Source organism: Muntiacus reevesi, chromosome 6 (genome assembly GCF_963930625.1).
Source record: "Muntiacus reevesi chromosome 6, mMunRee1.1, whole genome shotgun sequence".
Taxonomy (NCBI): domain Eukaryota; kingdom Metazoa; phylum Chordata; class Mammalia; order Artiodactyla; family Cervidae; genus Muntiacus; species Muntiacus reevesi.
In genome coordinates, this window is record NC_089254.1 from 83,460,785 (window position 1) to 83,475,425 (window position 14,641).

The following is a 14,641-nucleotide window of genomic DNA, read 5'->3' on the forward strand; positions in this document are numbered from 1 at the left end:
CTCCCAGCAATCTTGATTCCTTCTTTGCTTCAACTAGCTTGGCATTTTTGCATGACGTACTCTGCATAGAAGTTAAATAAGCAGGGTGACAATATACAGCCTTGACCTACTCCTTTCCCAATATTGAATTAATCGTGGATGTTCCATATCCAGTTCTAACTGTTGCTTCTTGACCATCATACAGATTTATCAGGAGGCAGGTCAGGTGGTCTGGTATTCCAATCTCTTTATGAATTTTCCACAGTTTGTCATGATCTGCACAAATGCTTTAGCACAGTCAGTGACGCAGAAGTAGATGTTTTTCTGGAACTCCTTTGTTTTTTCTGTGATCCAATGGGTGTTGGCAATTTTACCTCTGGTTCCTCTGTTTTTTCTAAATCCAGCTTGTGTATTTGGAAGTTCTCGGTTCATGTACTGTTGAAGCCTAGTTTGAAGGATTTTGAGCATTACCTTGCTAGCATGTGAGATGAGTGCAGTTGTGTGGTAGTTTGGACATTCTCTGGCATTGTCTTTCTTTGGGATTAGAGTGAAAACTGACCTTTTTCAGTCCTGTGGCCACTGTTGAGTTTTCCAAATTTGCTGACATACTGAGAGCAGCACCTTAGCAACACGTTCTTTTAGGATTTGAAATAGCTCCACTGGAATTCTATCACCTCCACTAACTTTGTTCATTGTATTGCTTCCTAAAGCCCACTTGACTTTACAGTTCAAGATGTACCCCTGCATGAAAGGACATCATCCTTAGGGAAGAGACAGAAGAAAGATGGAGACCAGATAAGACTTTTACTCTATAGAAAAAAACATATTTTAAAAGATGTTGGATTGGATTAATTTTAATTGAACTGGATAGTTAAAGTTTTTCTTATTCAGATGTAGGGAATTCAAATTGAAAACCAAAGTATTTGTAGACAAAGCAATTACACTTTATGTAATTTACTTAAGATAATAAGTACATTCATAAATAAACATATATGCATATATGTAAAATGTATATATTATATTTGTGAAATGTATATAATATATATTACATAGTATGGCTTAAAATTATGAGCTTTCTCTTTACATAAAATAATGAACACAGTACTCAAAATAAGTGCTTAATAAGTTTTCCCTTTTCTTTTATCTCCACATCTAATCCAGCAGGAAATTTCGTTGGTTTTCTTGTTAAATATGTGTTGAATGTTTCTTTCTCCCTTTCTTCATTATATAAATTTAATGAAAACCAATTGGATTTCTGCATTTAACTTCCTAATAGTCCCCCATCCATTCTGTATTTCCCCCAGAAATCAATGTAATCTTTTAAAAACATAAAAGTAACCCTGTCAATTCCTTGCATAAAACCTTTTGATGACTTTCCATTGATCTTGGAATAAAATCCAAACCCATCACTTCATCAGCAAAGCCCTGCATGGGTTGTTCTCTGCCTGCCTCTCTAACTTCATCTTTCACCACTCTCCTCCTCCCTCCCTCAGCTCAGACCATACAGGACTCTGCTGTTTCTCAGTCATGTTTCTTGTGTCTGGAATTCTCTTTCTCTGGATCTTTGCAAGACTAGCTGCCTCACAGTCCACAGATCTCATCTCCAATACCTCTTCTGACTTTCCTGACTATCCTTCTCATTCTTTATCAAATGTTTATCTCCATTATAACATTTATCACGATCCATAACTATTTTCATTTTTAAATTCTGCTTGCCTGTTTGTTGTCAGCAGACTATAAGCTCCGTGGGAGCAGAAATCCTGTCTATTCACTGTTGTATCTTCATAATCCAGTACCATTAGCTGTACGTAGAAGAGTTCAAGAAATATTTCCTGAAAGGAAGAAGAGGGAAGGAAAAAAGAACAGAAGGAAGAAAGAAAGTAAGGGAGAGAGCGAGGAAGGAAGGAAGGAAAGATGTGGGTAACAAATGAATGCTCCCAAGGCCAAATCATTAATAAAATTCATTATGATGAATATAATATATATTAATCTATTTTCTGCTATAAAATTCAATAACAAACCACTTATTATTTATGACAAAATTAGCATAGATGTTTTCTACAATCATTGCATATTCAGAACTAATTCCACAGGAAATTTTATTAATCTTGGTTATTAAATTGTTTTACCAAACTTGAAAGACAATTCACTGTGTACTATAGTTCTAGTCATGAAATATTTCCAGCTTCTTTCCTTGGGGTAAATGGCAGAGGTCTACTTTCTGGTCCCTGTTTTGGTTGGGTGGGGCCATGTGATTAGTTCCAGCTAATGGGTAATGAGTTGTAACGGAAGTGGTGTGTGTCATTCCCAAACTGGAGCATATAATTACATATACAAATTCTTTCAAAGATTTCCTTCCCCTCTAGGTGTTACCATGTCCTGGTGGGAGGGGTCGGGGGTGGGAGGGATGTTCAAGTGGGATGGGAAATGAGTAAACCTATGGCTGATTCATGTTGATGGTTGGTAAAACCAACACAATACTGTAAAGCAATTTTCCTTCTATTAAAAAGAAATGAATAAAAAAAAACCAGTGGAAATGAGAAAACCTAAGGGAGATTCAGAAGTCTAGGATTTAGAGGAGATGGTCAGGGTAGGGCTCACTGGGAGAGGGAAGAACAGGCAAAGTCTTGAGGGACGTGTGGGTCTGATCCCAGTAGATTTGTGAGGGAAGAGCCCTTGAAGCTGGAAAGGGATTCTCAACGTTTTGGTCTTGGTTCTGTTTTACACTCTTCAAGTTTGTTGAGTTTTTGTTCTGTAGTTGACATTTTACATCCCATGAAAGAGTCCTTGAAACTTACAGAGATTCCTGGGGCATCCCTTGAGAATTGCTGCTTGAGTGAAGGCTCTGAGGAAGACACTTGTCGGGTCTGTTGTAATGACTCCAAGAGTGCCCATGTGACAACAGAGAGTGATCCTGGGGAGAGTCAGGAAAGGAAATCAGAGGTAGGTAACTGCATCCCAATCATGTAGAGCCTTCCAGGATCATACAAAACCTTAAGTTTTACACTGAGAAACATGGGGCATCACTGAAGAGCTTTGAGCACAATAGGGGTATGATCTAACTTAAGGTTGTAAGAGGACACGGTGATTGCCATGTTGCACTAGACCGGAGAACACAGGAGTGGAAGTTGGCAGACTTGTAAGAGACTTAGAGTCATTCAGAGATGAGGTATCCACATTTATCAGTTAACTCTAAATATGTAAGTAGGCTTATTCCAAACTCCCTTCATATTGTTAAAGTGCTGCCACTTCTCTTTGACTGATTCACATTCAATGTATTCTCTTCTCTTCCTTTCCCTTAATAGCCTTGCATAAAGATGCTATTTCTTAATTGCACATTTCCTGTAATCTTTTTATTAAAAGGCAAGAAAAAAATCACTTATTTTCTTAGCTCCATTTTAGCTAATATTTTTAATTCCTTACTCTTTTATCAGCAAACTCTTTTCTCTAGATATTTGGAAACATATAATGCTTTGAAAGGGAATTATGAATCCTTTTGTTAGCATTTTTGTTACCATTTTTAAATTAATTCATTTCAGCTCCATGTTTTCATTCTTTTAGGTTTTTTTTTTTCTCATGACACATTTACCTATAATGAATGTCTTGCATTTTCAACCTGGTTTTCCTTGACTTCAATTCCAATATGAATTTTTTTTCTGAACACATTTTTTTGGTACACAAATTCCTTATAAAGTAAAAATAGAAGTTTCTTTTCTTTTGGTACTTAAAAATTCATAAAAGTTTATCATCTGTATGATTTAATTAGTTTGTAGTCACTCTGTTTCTCTGCATTTAAAAAATTCCTTCCAGTGTAATACTCATCTAGTTGAAATCTCAATGTTATTTTGAAACATAATTTATTAGCCAGTTTTGTTTTCTATGTGTATTTAATCCTATTGAAGAATAAGTTCACATTTTCCTTTACCCACCACTCATAACCTGTCCCTTGTTGGCTCACGAGGATGTGGTGAGTTTAGGCATTTATTTATATTATTTCTCATTCAGTTTTTGCTCCCATATTGAGGTATTAGAAAAAAATCTTATTAAACCTTCAAAAAATTTTTTAAACTTTAAAAAAATTGAGGAATAATTGACATACAACATTATATTAGCTTCATCATTAGCATAGTGATTTGGCATTGACTATATTGCCAGATGGTGTCCATCTTAAGTCTAGTTAACTATTTGTCACCATACATTGTTTTCAAAAATTTTTCTTGTGATAACTTCTGTGGTTTAATCTCTTAGCAATGTTCAGTTATGAAATACAGTGTTGTTAAGTATGGTCACTGTGTACCTCACACCCCCATGGATTATTTATTCCATGACCGGCAGTTTGTACCTTCTGACTTTGTTTACCCATTTCTCCCACTTCCTCCCTCCCACTGCCCGAGCTGGCAACCACCTATCTGGTTCTCTGTGTGTATCACCTTGGTTTTTCTTAGATTCCTCATTCAAGTGAGCTTCTGTTGTATTTGACTTTCTCTGTCTCATTTATTTAACTTGATGTAATCCCCTCAAGATCCATCCATGTTGTTGCAAATGGCAAGATTTCACTTTGTATAGCTAAATAATATTTCATTGTATATACATATGTTTGCGTGTATCACATTACTTGAGCCATTTGCCCATTAATGGGCATTTATGTTGTTTCCATATCTTGGGTATTGCAAATAACACTTCAGTGAACATGGGAGCGCATATATCAAGTTAGGCATTTTTGTTTTCTTTACATAAATACCCAGAAGTGGAATTGCTATATCATGTGATAGTCCTATTTTTAACTTTTGAGTAAACTCTATACTGCTTTCCATAGTGGCTACACCAATTTACACTTCCATATTTAGTATCCAAGCTCCCTTTTCAACATCTCCTCCCTTGCCAACACTTACTATTTCTTATCTTTTAAATAATAGCCATTCTAACATATGTCAGGTTTCATTGTCAGTTTGATTTTCATTTCCTAATGATTTGTGATATTGAGAATCTTTTCATGTACCTAATTGTCTTCTTAACGTCTCCTTTGTAAAATGTTTATTTAGCTCCTCTGCCTATTTTAAAATCATATTGTTTGTTTTTTTGTCACTGAGTTGTGTGAGTTCTTTATATATTTTGAATATTAACCATTGATCCAGTATATGATTTGCAAATATTTTCTCCCATTCAGTAAGTTACTTTTTAATTTTGTTGATAGTTTCCTTTGCTGTGCAGAAGCTTTAGTTTGATGTAGTTCTACTTTATTTTTGCATTTGTTGCCTTTATTTTTAGTATCAAATCCCCCCAAATCACTGCTAAGATAGATGTCAAGAAGCTTACTACTTATGTTTTCTTCTAGAAGTTTTATGGTTTCAAGTCTTTAGTTCATTCTGAGATAACTTTTGTGTGTAGTATAAGATAGTGGTCCAATTTCATTCTTTTGCATGTGGCTGTTTGGTTTTCCCAATACCATTTATTGAAGAGATTATCTTTTCTCTATTGTATATTCTTGATTCCTTTCTCGTAAAGTAATTAACTATATGGATATGGGCTTATTTCTGGGTTCTCTATTCTGTTCCATCAATTTATGTGTCCAAAACAATTATTTCTTAAATTTAAGTGGAATTGAGTGGGGTTGGGGTAGTTTGGTAGTTAATCCAGAAAAGGAATTTTAGTGTATTCTATATAAATGAACTTTAGCATTCTCTTAAAAATAAATGAAATATTTCAGTGTGCTCGTTAACTTGAACCAAAGATTATATGAAGCCTTTCCTCTCATGAGGAGAAAAAGTAAAAAAGTACAAATTGGTTTATTGAAGATAAGTAACAATTCTCTAGTTAAATTTTAAAATATGAAAAACCTTACTTTTATTTCTAAACGGTTAAATTCTCATAAATAATAAAGTTAATAAAATTATATCAACATGTCACCAATTTTATTGTTTTGATTTTACATTTTTTGTAATTTCATATTCTTCCAGTTTGTAGGCTAATTACAAAGTACTTTGAAACTTCTTTTTTTGTTCTTTGTTTTGCTCAGGCAGTGTCCTCTCCCTCTTGCTCCCCAAAGGAAGAGAAGAGTGATCATCAGTGGCAAATGACAGTTGCAGAATCAACACCAAAAAGAAGCTTCACACTCAGGAGGGAACACTAAGCTTGCTAGGGTTTTGGGTGCTCTTCACATTCAGAGAAACTTCTTTCATCATGAGCTATGGAAATGATCCCTGAAAACATAGTCTGAAATTTCTGTTTTCAGTGCAGACATTTCCTGACTTACAGAGGTTCGGTGACTTTTTTTTTTTGTTGTTCGATGACTTTTCAACTTTACGTGACGCAAAAGCAGAATTCATCCAATGGAAACCATACTTCAGATTTTGAATCCTGATATTTTTCCGGGGCTAGTAATTTGTCCTACTTCCTCTCTTGTGACGCTGGACAGCTGCAGTGCCACAGCTTCCAGTAGACCGCACAATCACAGGGGTAAACAACTCATTCACTTACTTACCACCATTCTGCCCCCATACAAACATTCTGTTTTTTTCTTTTCCTTCCTCCTGAGATAAAATTTATTTATCTCAATAAATTTCATGAGCTATTCAGCATTTTATTATAAAATAGTTTGTGTTGGTTAATTTTGCTGAGTGTACATGTTTTGAGTATATTTAAGATAGGCTGCACTAGGCTATGATGTTCAGTACATTTCAGGTTCAGTTCAGTTGCTCAGTCATGTCTGACTCTTTGTGACCCCATGGGCTGCAGCACACCAGGCTTCCCTGTCCATCACCAGCTCCTGGAACTTGCTCAACTCAAGTCCATCGAGTTAGTGATACCATCCAACATTCTCATCCTCTGATTTCCCTTCTCCTCCTGCCTTCAATCTTTCCCAGCATCAGGGTCTTTTCCAATGAGTCAGTTCTTTGCATCAGGTGGCCAAAGTATTGGAACTTCAGCTTTAGCATCAGTCCTTCCAATGAATATTCTCCAACACCACAGTTCAAAAACATCAATTCTATGGCGTTCAGCTTTTTTTATGGTCCAACTCTCACATCCATTCATGACTACTGGAAAAACCATAGCTTTGACTAGATGAACCTTTGTCAGCAAAGTTGTGTCTCTGCTTTTAATAGGCTGTCTAGATTGGTCATAGCTTTTCTTCCAAGGAGCAAGCGTCTTTTAATTTCATAGCTGCAGGCACCATCTGCAGTGATTTTGGAGCCCCCAAAATATAAAGTCTGTCACTATTTCCATTGTTTCCTCATCTATTTGCCATGAAGTGATGGGACCGGATGCCATGATCTTCATTTTTTGAACAATAAGTTTTAAGCCAACTTTTTTACTCTCCTCTTTCGCTTCATCAAGGGGCTCTTTAGTTTCTCTTCACTTTTCTGCCATCAGGGTGATGTCATGTGAGTATCTGAAATTATTGATATTTCTCCTGGCAACCTTGATTCTAGTTTGTGCTTCATCCAGCCCAATATTTCACATGATGTACTCTGCATATAAGTTAAATAAGCAGGGTGACAATATACAGTGTTGACCTACTCCTTTCCTAATTTGGAGCCAGTCTAATGTTCCATGTCCAGTTCTAACAATTGCTTCTTGGCCTGCGTGCAGATTTCTCAGGAGACAGGTAAGGTCATCTGGTATTCCCACCTTTTGAAGAATTTTCCACAGTTTGCTGTGATCCACAGATCCACACAGTCAAAAGCTTTGGCATATTCAATAAAGCAGAAGTAGATGCTTTTCTGGAACTCCCTTGCTTTTTCTATGATCCAGTGGATGTTACCAATTTTACCAATCCTGTTACCAACCAGGATCTCTGGTTCCTCTTCATTTTCTAAATCCAACTTGAACATCTGGAAGTTCACAGTTTGCATACTGTTGTAGCCTGGCTTGGAGAATTTTGAGCATTACTTTGCTAGTGTGTGAGATGAGTGTAATTGTGCGATAGTGTGAACATTCTCTGGCTTCACCTTTCTTTGGGATTGGAATGAAAACTGACCTTTTCCAGGCCTGTGGCCACTGCTGAGTTTTCCAAATTTGCTGGCATATTGAGTGCAGCACTTTAATGGCAGTTTAGTAGGTTGCATCTATTAAATTTGGATTCAACTCAACAATATTTTCAACTTATAATGGGCTTATTGAGACTTAATTCCATTGTAAGTTAAGAAAGATCTATGGCACACCTCTCCTGAATCTATATGGAGGAACTGCTACATATGTAAGGTGTATATAAAACTTGTTCTTTAAATTGGAATAAAATTGAGAATTAAAAGTGCACTGCAAGGTGTCAATTACGACTGTCCCCAGCACACCAAAATGTCTGCTCTCCCTATATACTTGTGTTAGAGAAGCACATTTCTTCCCAAGGCTTTTGTGTCCTGAAGGAACAAAAAAATGCCAGAATAGTATGGTAGAAACATTTTTTTACTTTTCTCTGCCTCTTCTTTTATTCTTCCCTAGAAGAGGAGGAGATTGACAAGTTTGGGAGAAAACTGAGCATGAAATCTCCAAGTATAATCACTGCCAAAGCAACCAATGTAATACTTGATACTTCCCAAAATAAAGATTTCCCCAGATGCCTGTTGCAGAAGTTTCTGATATTATATAAAACGATCATTTTTTGCTTGATAATTCTAATTTTAAATGTCCATATGGAGTTTTAAAAAATTAAATTTGAACTATCTCTCTCTTCCCTATAGCTCCCTCTACTGTAAATCTTTTCAAAATAGGTAGAAATTTCTTTTTAAAGGAACACTTTCTTTTCAGTTTTACATATCATCAAAAGTGACTTCTCTGTTTCTGGGAATCCTCTGTTTAATAAAATTTAAATTTAACTTTTGTCTTTTTGCACTCATTAAGCATGCAACTCAAGTTCAACCTACTTTATTTTATGTGTGCTTGAGCTCCATTTATTATTAACCTAAAATTTAAAATCTAACCCAAATTGTGCAGTCCAGGTTGGGAAGTTTTTGTTTTTCATCTTTTAGAACCTTCTGTGCAAAAAAGTGCCACTTGGGTGTCTGTCACTTCTGAGCAGCCTACAAGTCTTTCCATGGTCCTGAATCTTTAAAGACAGAAACAGAAGAAACTAACAATAAACATTAACAAAAGCCTGTTTTCAACTACTTGAGAAAAATAAGATGGTTTAATAAATAAAGAAAGATGCAGCACTGTTCTAAATGTAATCTATCTTTTAGATTATGAAATACCTACAGTTGAATACTACTATATCAGCTCACATTACCCCATCTCTTGAATCTGTCAAATCTGACCATACTAGTATTTCAGAGCTAAAAGACATTGAGCTCCACACACCTGATTATTTACTATGACTCTAAATCTAGCATCAGTGTGTTCTTTTAGCTCAACAGGAGTAAATCAGTTGAGTATATCAAAGTTGAGTGTACTGAACCATCCAGGCATCTTTTCTTGAGACGGAATCCTCACTTCACCCTGGCTGAAGAGTTGCTAGGGAGAGACATCAGGACGACAGAGATTGCACTCAGTCTGAGGAAGAGTGCTCGCTTCACTAAACTGATTTACTCATAAAAGCCTTCCCTCTCTTGAAAATGCTATGCTGAAGTCGGCATCTAGTTGCCTCAGCAAGTTGTCTTTTCTTGGTTCTCATCTTATGCAGTTCATCACCTGTGAACCCTTGTCCTTGGATACACTGTCCTATTCTCCCTCTTCCCTCGTTGCTTTAGTTTTTTCCATCTGTTATTGATTATTTTCTCTCCTTCTTCAATTTTGAGGTGATCTTTAAAACCCTCTAGTATCATCTTTTCTGCATAGATACTTTCCTCCTTTTTGTCCATCACCTCCTCAACACAGAAGATTCTTAGTTCTACAATTCTATAAAAATTTCTAACTGCCCGCTGAACTTCTCCATCTCAAGATATCTACACCTCACAAAGCAATGTCTGTTACTTTTTCTACAGGCCCTTTGTCTCTCTTCCTCTGTACTTTCCTTCTTGCTATTCCCTCCATCTGGAGTCCCTTTGCAGTTTCAGCGTGTTCAGATTCTGTTAAGCGCAAGCCTCAAATACCGCTTCTAGCTCAAGCTTATCCAGATTTTTTTAACCACATTTGATATTTTCATGTGTTGAACTCAGGCAGTACTCTGGGTTGTCTTATAAAAGTGATTTCACTCTATATATTTTGTAGGTTATTTATATATCCTTATACTGTAGTTCACAATTGACTCCTACTATAATATATATGTGTTAAGAAAATGTAGCGTTTCCCTCTATAACCAGGATGATTATCCTCATAAGCCACCACACACCTAATGTGACTAAAGCACAGTAGTAAATGGCATATATGACATGACACATTTTTTTTCCTAAAGAAACATGTGATGACTGTAGCTATTCACATATTTTTTTCTGACTTTACCCAGCACTGAGGATGAATGGTTCACATGTATGACAATACACAGTCTCCAATGCTCTGAGACCCCTCATATGGATATATAGTATTTTACTCTGCCTCCTCCAGTTTTTGACCTGAGGTGTCCTGGAGGCTGGGAGAAGGAAGGTTCTGATTTTTTTTTTTTTTGAAAGGTTCTGATTTAACCCACACTTTGAATTCCTTCTGCTCAAATGTCCTTTGCTTTGACTTTGTGACCATTATTACAGTTTACTTAAGGGGTTTGTCCTAGCCCATTCCTGTCTGACTACCAGGCTACTCCTCTCCTCTAAATACTGATCCTCTTATCTCTCCCCAAATAGCTGAGAAGCTTGCTATTTCAATTCCATGGAGAAATTATAATAGGGCCCTGTAGCAGTAGGAACCATGGCACTTTCATCCGTATCATTGTTCTCTTTTATCCAGAGCAGGCAAACTATTGAAGGAAGGAGTTTAGGCAGGAGCGGAAGAAGGGTCAGAAGACGGTCAGCCCAGTCTCACACTGGGCTTGGACCTTTTCCCTCCAGTTTTTGGATGCTGGACCTCAATCTCCCTACCCTTCGAGAAAACCACACTCTTATTGTATCCCCTTCCAATCAAATCTCTTTCAGGGAACCTAGATTCATCTGACAGATTTTACAAATTGGAAAGCTATCTGCAGGAAAGATTTATACTTTCTCCCACAGTCCTAGACTCCATAAAGACTATAAAATATTTCCTGACTCCTGTTCTAGGGACCCCAAGGCCATTAGACTGAGGTGGCTCTAATGCTGTACAGTCTGTATACGTGAGTAAACCAGAGTGTAAGTCTGTACCTTCAGCACCTTTATAAAGAATATTTTACTTTATTATTATTTTTTGTAGGAGGATTTAAATAATTTGAATTTGACCTGTCCTGCATTTTATTAGAAATTGGAAATATGGGTTAATTTTAACAATTGTCCAAATGGAGTCAAATCTGCTTTAATCCTTATTTCTCTTCTTTGCCTTTTTAGGAGAAGGTAAATGGCAATCCACTCTAGTATTCTTGCCTGAAAAATCCCATGGACAGAGGAACCTGGAGGGCTACAGTCCATGGGGTCGCAAGCAGTAAGATAAGACTGGGCAACTAAGCATGAAGCATGGGTTACTTACTCTCTCTGAGAAAATCAAAGCCATAAATAACCTGCAGGTAAATAAAAAGCTTATTGATCCCATGTGCCTCTGTCCCTTTTACAAAGCTCCAACTTTCATGCAAACAAGGCCTGCCTTGAGAGAAAATTTCAGCTGTGTGTAGAATGCCCCATAGCACATTGTAAGAGGCTCTGTGATGTAATTATAAACCTTTGCTGGTTTAAATTTGTTGTAACCCCCAGTGTGATTTAGTACTGGATCCTGGGGTAATTGGGGTTCCCTGGTAGTTCAGTTGGTAAAGAATCTGCCTGCAATGCAGGAGACCCTGGTTTGATTTCTGGGTTGGGAAGATCCGCTGGAGAAGGGATAGGTTACCCACTCCAGTATTCTTGGGCTTCCCTGGTGCCTCAGCTGGTAAAGAATCCACTTGCAATGCAGGAGACCTGGGTTCAATCCCTGAGTTGGGAAGATCCCCAGGAGAAGGGAATATCTACCCACTGCAGTAATCTTGCCTGAAGAATCCTCATGGATAGAGAAGCCTGGTGGGCTACAGTCCACAAGGTTGTGCAGAGTTGGACACAACTGAAGCGACTTAGCACACACTCTTAGTTGCTTTACAATGTTATGTTAGCTCCGGCTGTCCAGCAAAGTGAGTCAGTATACATATACACATATCCCCTCTTTTTTGGATTTCCATCCTATTTAGGTCACCACAGAGAACTGAGTAGAATTCCCTGTACTATACTGTAGGTTGTCATTAGTTATTTATTTTGTACATAGTAGTATATAAATGTAAATTCCAATCTCTCAATTCATCCCACTCCTTCTTTCCTCTTTGGTGTCTGTATGTTTGTTCTCTATGTTTGTGTCTCTATTTTCGCTTTGCAAATAGATTCTTCTGTACCATTTTTCTAGATTCCACATATATGCATTAATATATGATATTTGTTTTTCTGACTACATCACTCTGTATGACATCCTTGTAAGACTCTATCAGAATGCATTCATCATGCCTTTAACACATAAAGCCCAAATTCCCAGGTTATTTTTATCACTTGTATTTTCCTCTCTCTATCCTCTCAGGGATTCAGATTTACTTACCTCCCTGACCTGACAAACCTGTTCATTTTATCCTTGTAATTTAAAATCTGCAGTCAAGGAAATCCCTTAGATCATACATCTCTTTTCTGAGTGGTCACTGAGCTTTCTCGATATGACAGAAAACTAGGTGTCTTCTGCTTTCTCTTCAGCATTTTTTAAGTTTATTTTTTAACTATGGCAAAGTAAACATACCATAAACTTACCATTTTAATGATTTTTCAAATGTCCAGTTCAGTGACTTTGTTGTGCAGTCAACCCGCTCTCCACCTCCTGGACATTTCCCCTGCAGTCCCTTTGACTGATGGCTATTTCTGCCTCACCTGTCAGCTCTCATTGGACAGGGAAAGAGCAGGTGTTTCCTCATTGCTGTTTGGGAACATTACTCTTCCATTAGTTACTTATTGGGCGACCCCAATTTATTGAAGCACATGGAATCAGATTCAACTGAATATCAGGCTAAACCTCTCCGAGTTGAATCATCCACAGACCCCTAATTACAATGACCAGATTTTAGCACCGTGGTCACTCATTATAAAGTTAAATTCAAAGTTAATGTAAAGTTAATATTTTTCTTTTTTTGTTTGCTTAAATTGTTTGGGAACACATTTGCCATGAGAGGAGGGAGGTAGGATTGGCTTCTTCTCCATTGTCTTTCTCCCAAATACTAGGCAGCTGCTGACTCCTTCAGGGTGGAAGAAGAGTGGAGTGGCTTCAGGGGGAAGCAGAAAGTGTTTACTTGACAAGTGTCAATCTGTAATTGGGTCCTTAAAACTGACTTTTGTCTTAGGATGGCAACTTCAAAAAAAGTAATGTTTGACTCTTAGGAAGACATTGAGTTTAATTGCAATAAAGCCAAGTTTGTGATTCTTCTATTTAAAAGAAAACTGCATGATAAAATAATTTTTGATACATAACTTCAACCACATTGCTTCAGGATGAGATCTCATTGGCCGGAATACATAACAGTTAGACTGTCCTTGCCGGGGGAGATTCTTTGGCAGTTTTTGGCTCAACTGTTTGTTTAGAAGGGATTTAGCCAAATTTCATTTGGGAATTGATCAGTGAAAATATAGTCCAGTTTCACCATGGGTAAACCCTGGAGTTAAATAATTAACTGGTTCTTAGTTTTATTTATGTACCCAGGAGAAGATAGCACCAAAATCTATAAATAACAGCAGATAAATGCCATTTCTACCTATTTCCTAATGCTAAAGGTAAATGTTGTGTTTAAAAAAATCAAACCAACAAATACACTTTTGGGGCCAATCCATCTCAAACAGCAAGCCAGGTATCACTTACTGTTAGTACCATTTGATATATCTTTTTGCCTGCTTTAATGGTTAATTGTAGTTGGAATTCCAGGAAATTAAAATCAGAACATCTAGAAGATAGAGATTTCATAGCTAAGAATTTGTGTGAAAATTTTTACCTGGTTTTTATTCACTGGATTTTTTTCACTTTTCTAGTTAAAAAAAAAAAAGACCCTCATTTTTCTTTCCTTTTAGGATAAAAGTATAAATTCAGCTTAAACACTACCATGAGTTTACTTGGTTTGCTATTCATTTTGTAACACAAAACTAAAGAGACATTTGGATTCATCATGTCTCATTCTTTTTCCTCTTCTCATTTTTAAGGAAAATGCTGTGATGGTGAAAACTATGAGTCAGTGTAACCCCTGGGTGGCATGGTTTAAAGAGCTGCTGCTCTTGATCGTGTTCACTCATTCAGCACTCAAGCCAGTAATGTCTCCAGCGATCAAACAATGACCTTTTAACATTTTCTGGGCTGCCCCAACAATGCAGTGTCAGCATTTCTTCAGTGTGGATCTGAATCTTCAGTTATTTAATATTATATCAAATCTTTTGGAGACTCAGAGTGGATCAACAATTGCCATAATTTATCCAAATGGATTAGGGTATTATCCTTATTTCTCTCCAGAGGGAAAATCCTTTAATAAAAGGATACTGAAGAATATATGCTGGATGAAGCACATGCTGGAATCAAGACTGGCGGGAGAAACATCAATAACCTCAGATATGCAGATGACATCACACTTATGGAA

The 14,641-nt window shown here is 36.9% G+C and overlaps 1 long non-coding RNA gene and 1 other non-coding gene across 3 annotated transcripts in view; both read right to left on the bottom strand.

Annotated features, from left to right (window-relative positions):
• Positions 1-14,641, bottom strand: part of LOC136171112 (uncharacterized) — a 1,397,893-nt gene that overhangs the window by 376,792 nt on the left and 1,006,460 nt on the right. The window lies entirely within an intron of this gene.
• Positions 5,992-6,195, bottom strand: LOC136171329 (small nucleolar RNA U3). The gene has a single exon (XR_010663859.1). It is a non-coding gene; the product is annotated as a small nucleolar RNA U3 (small nucleolar RNA).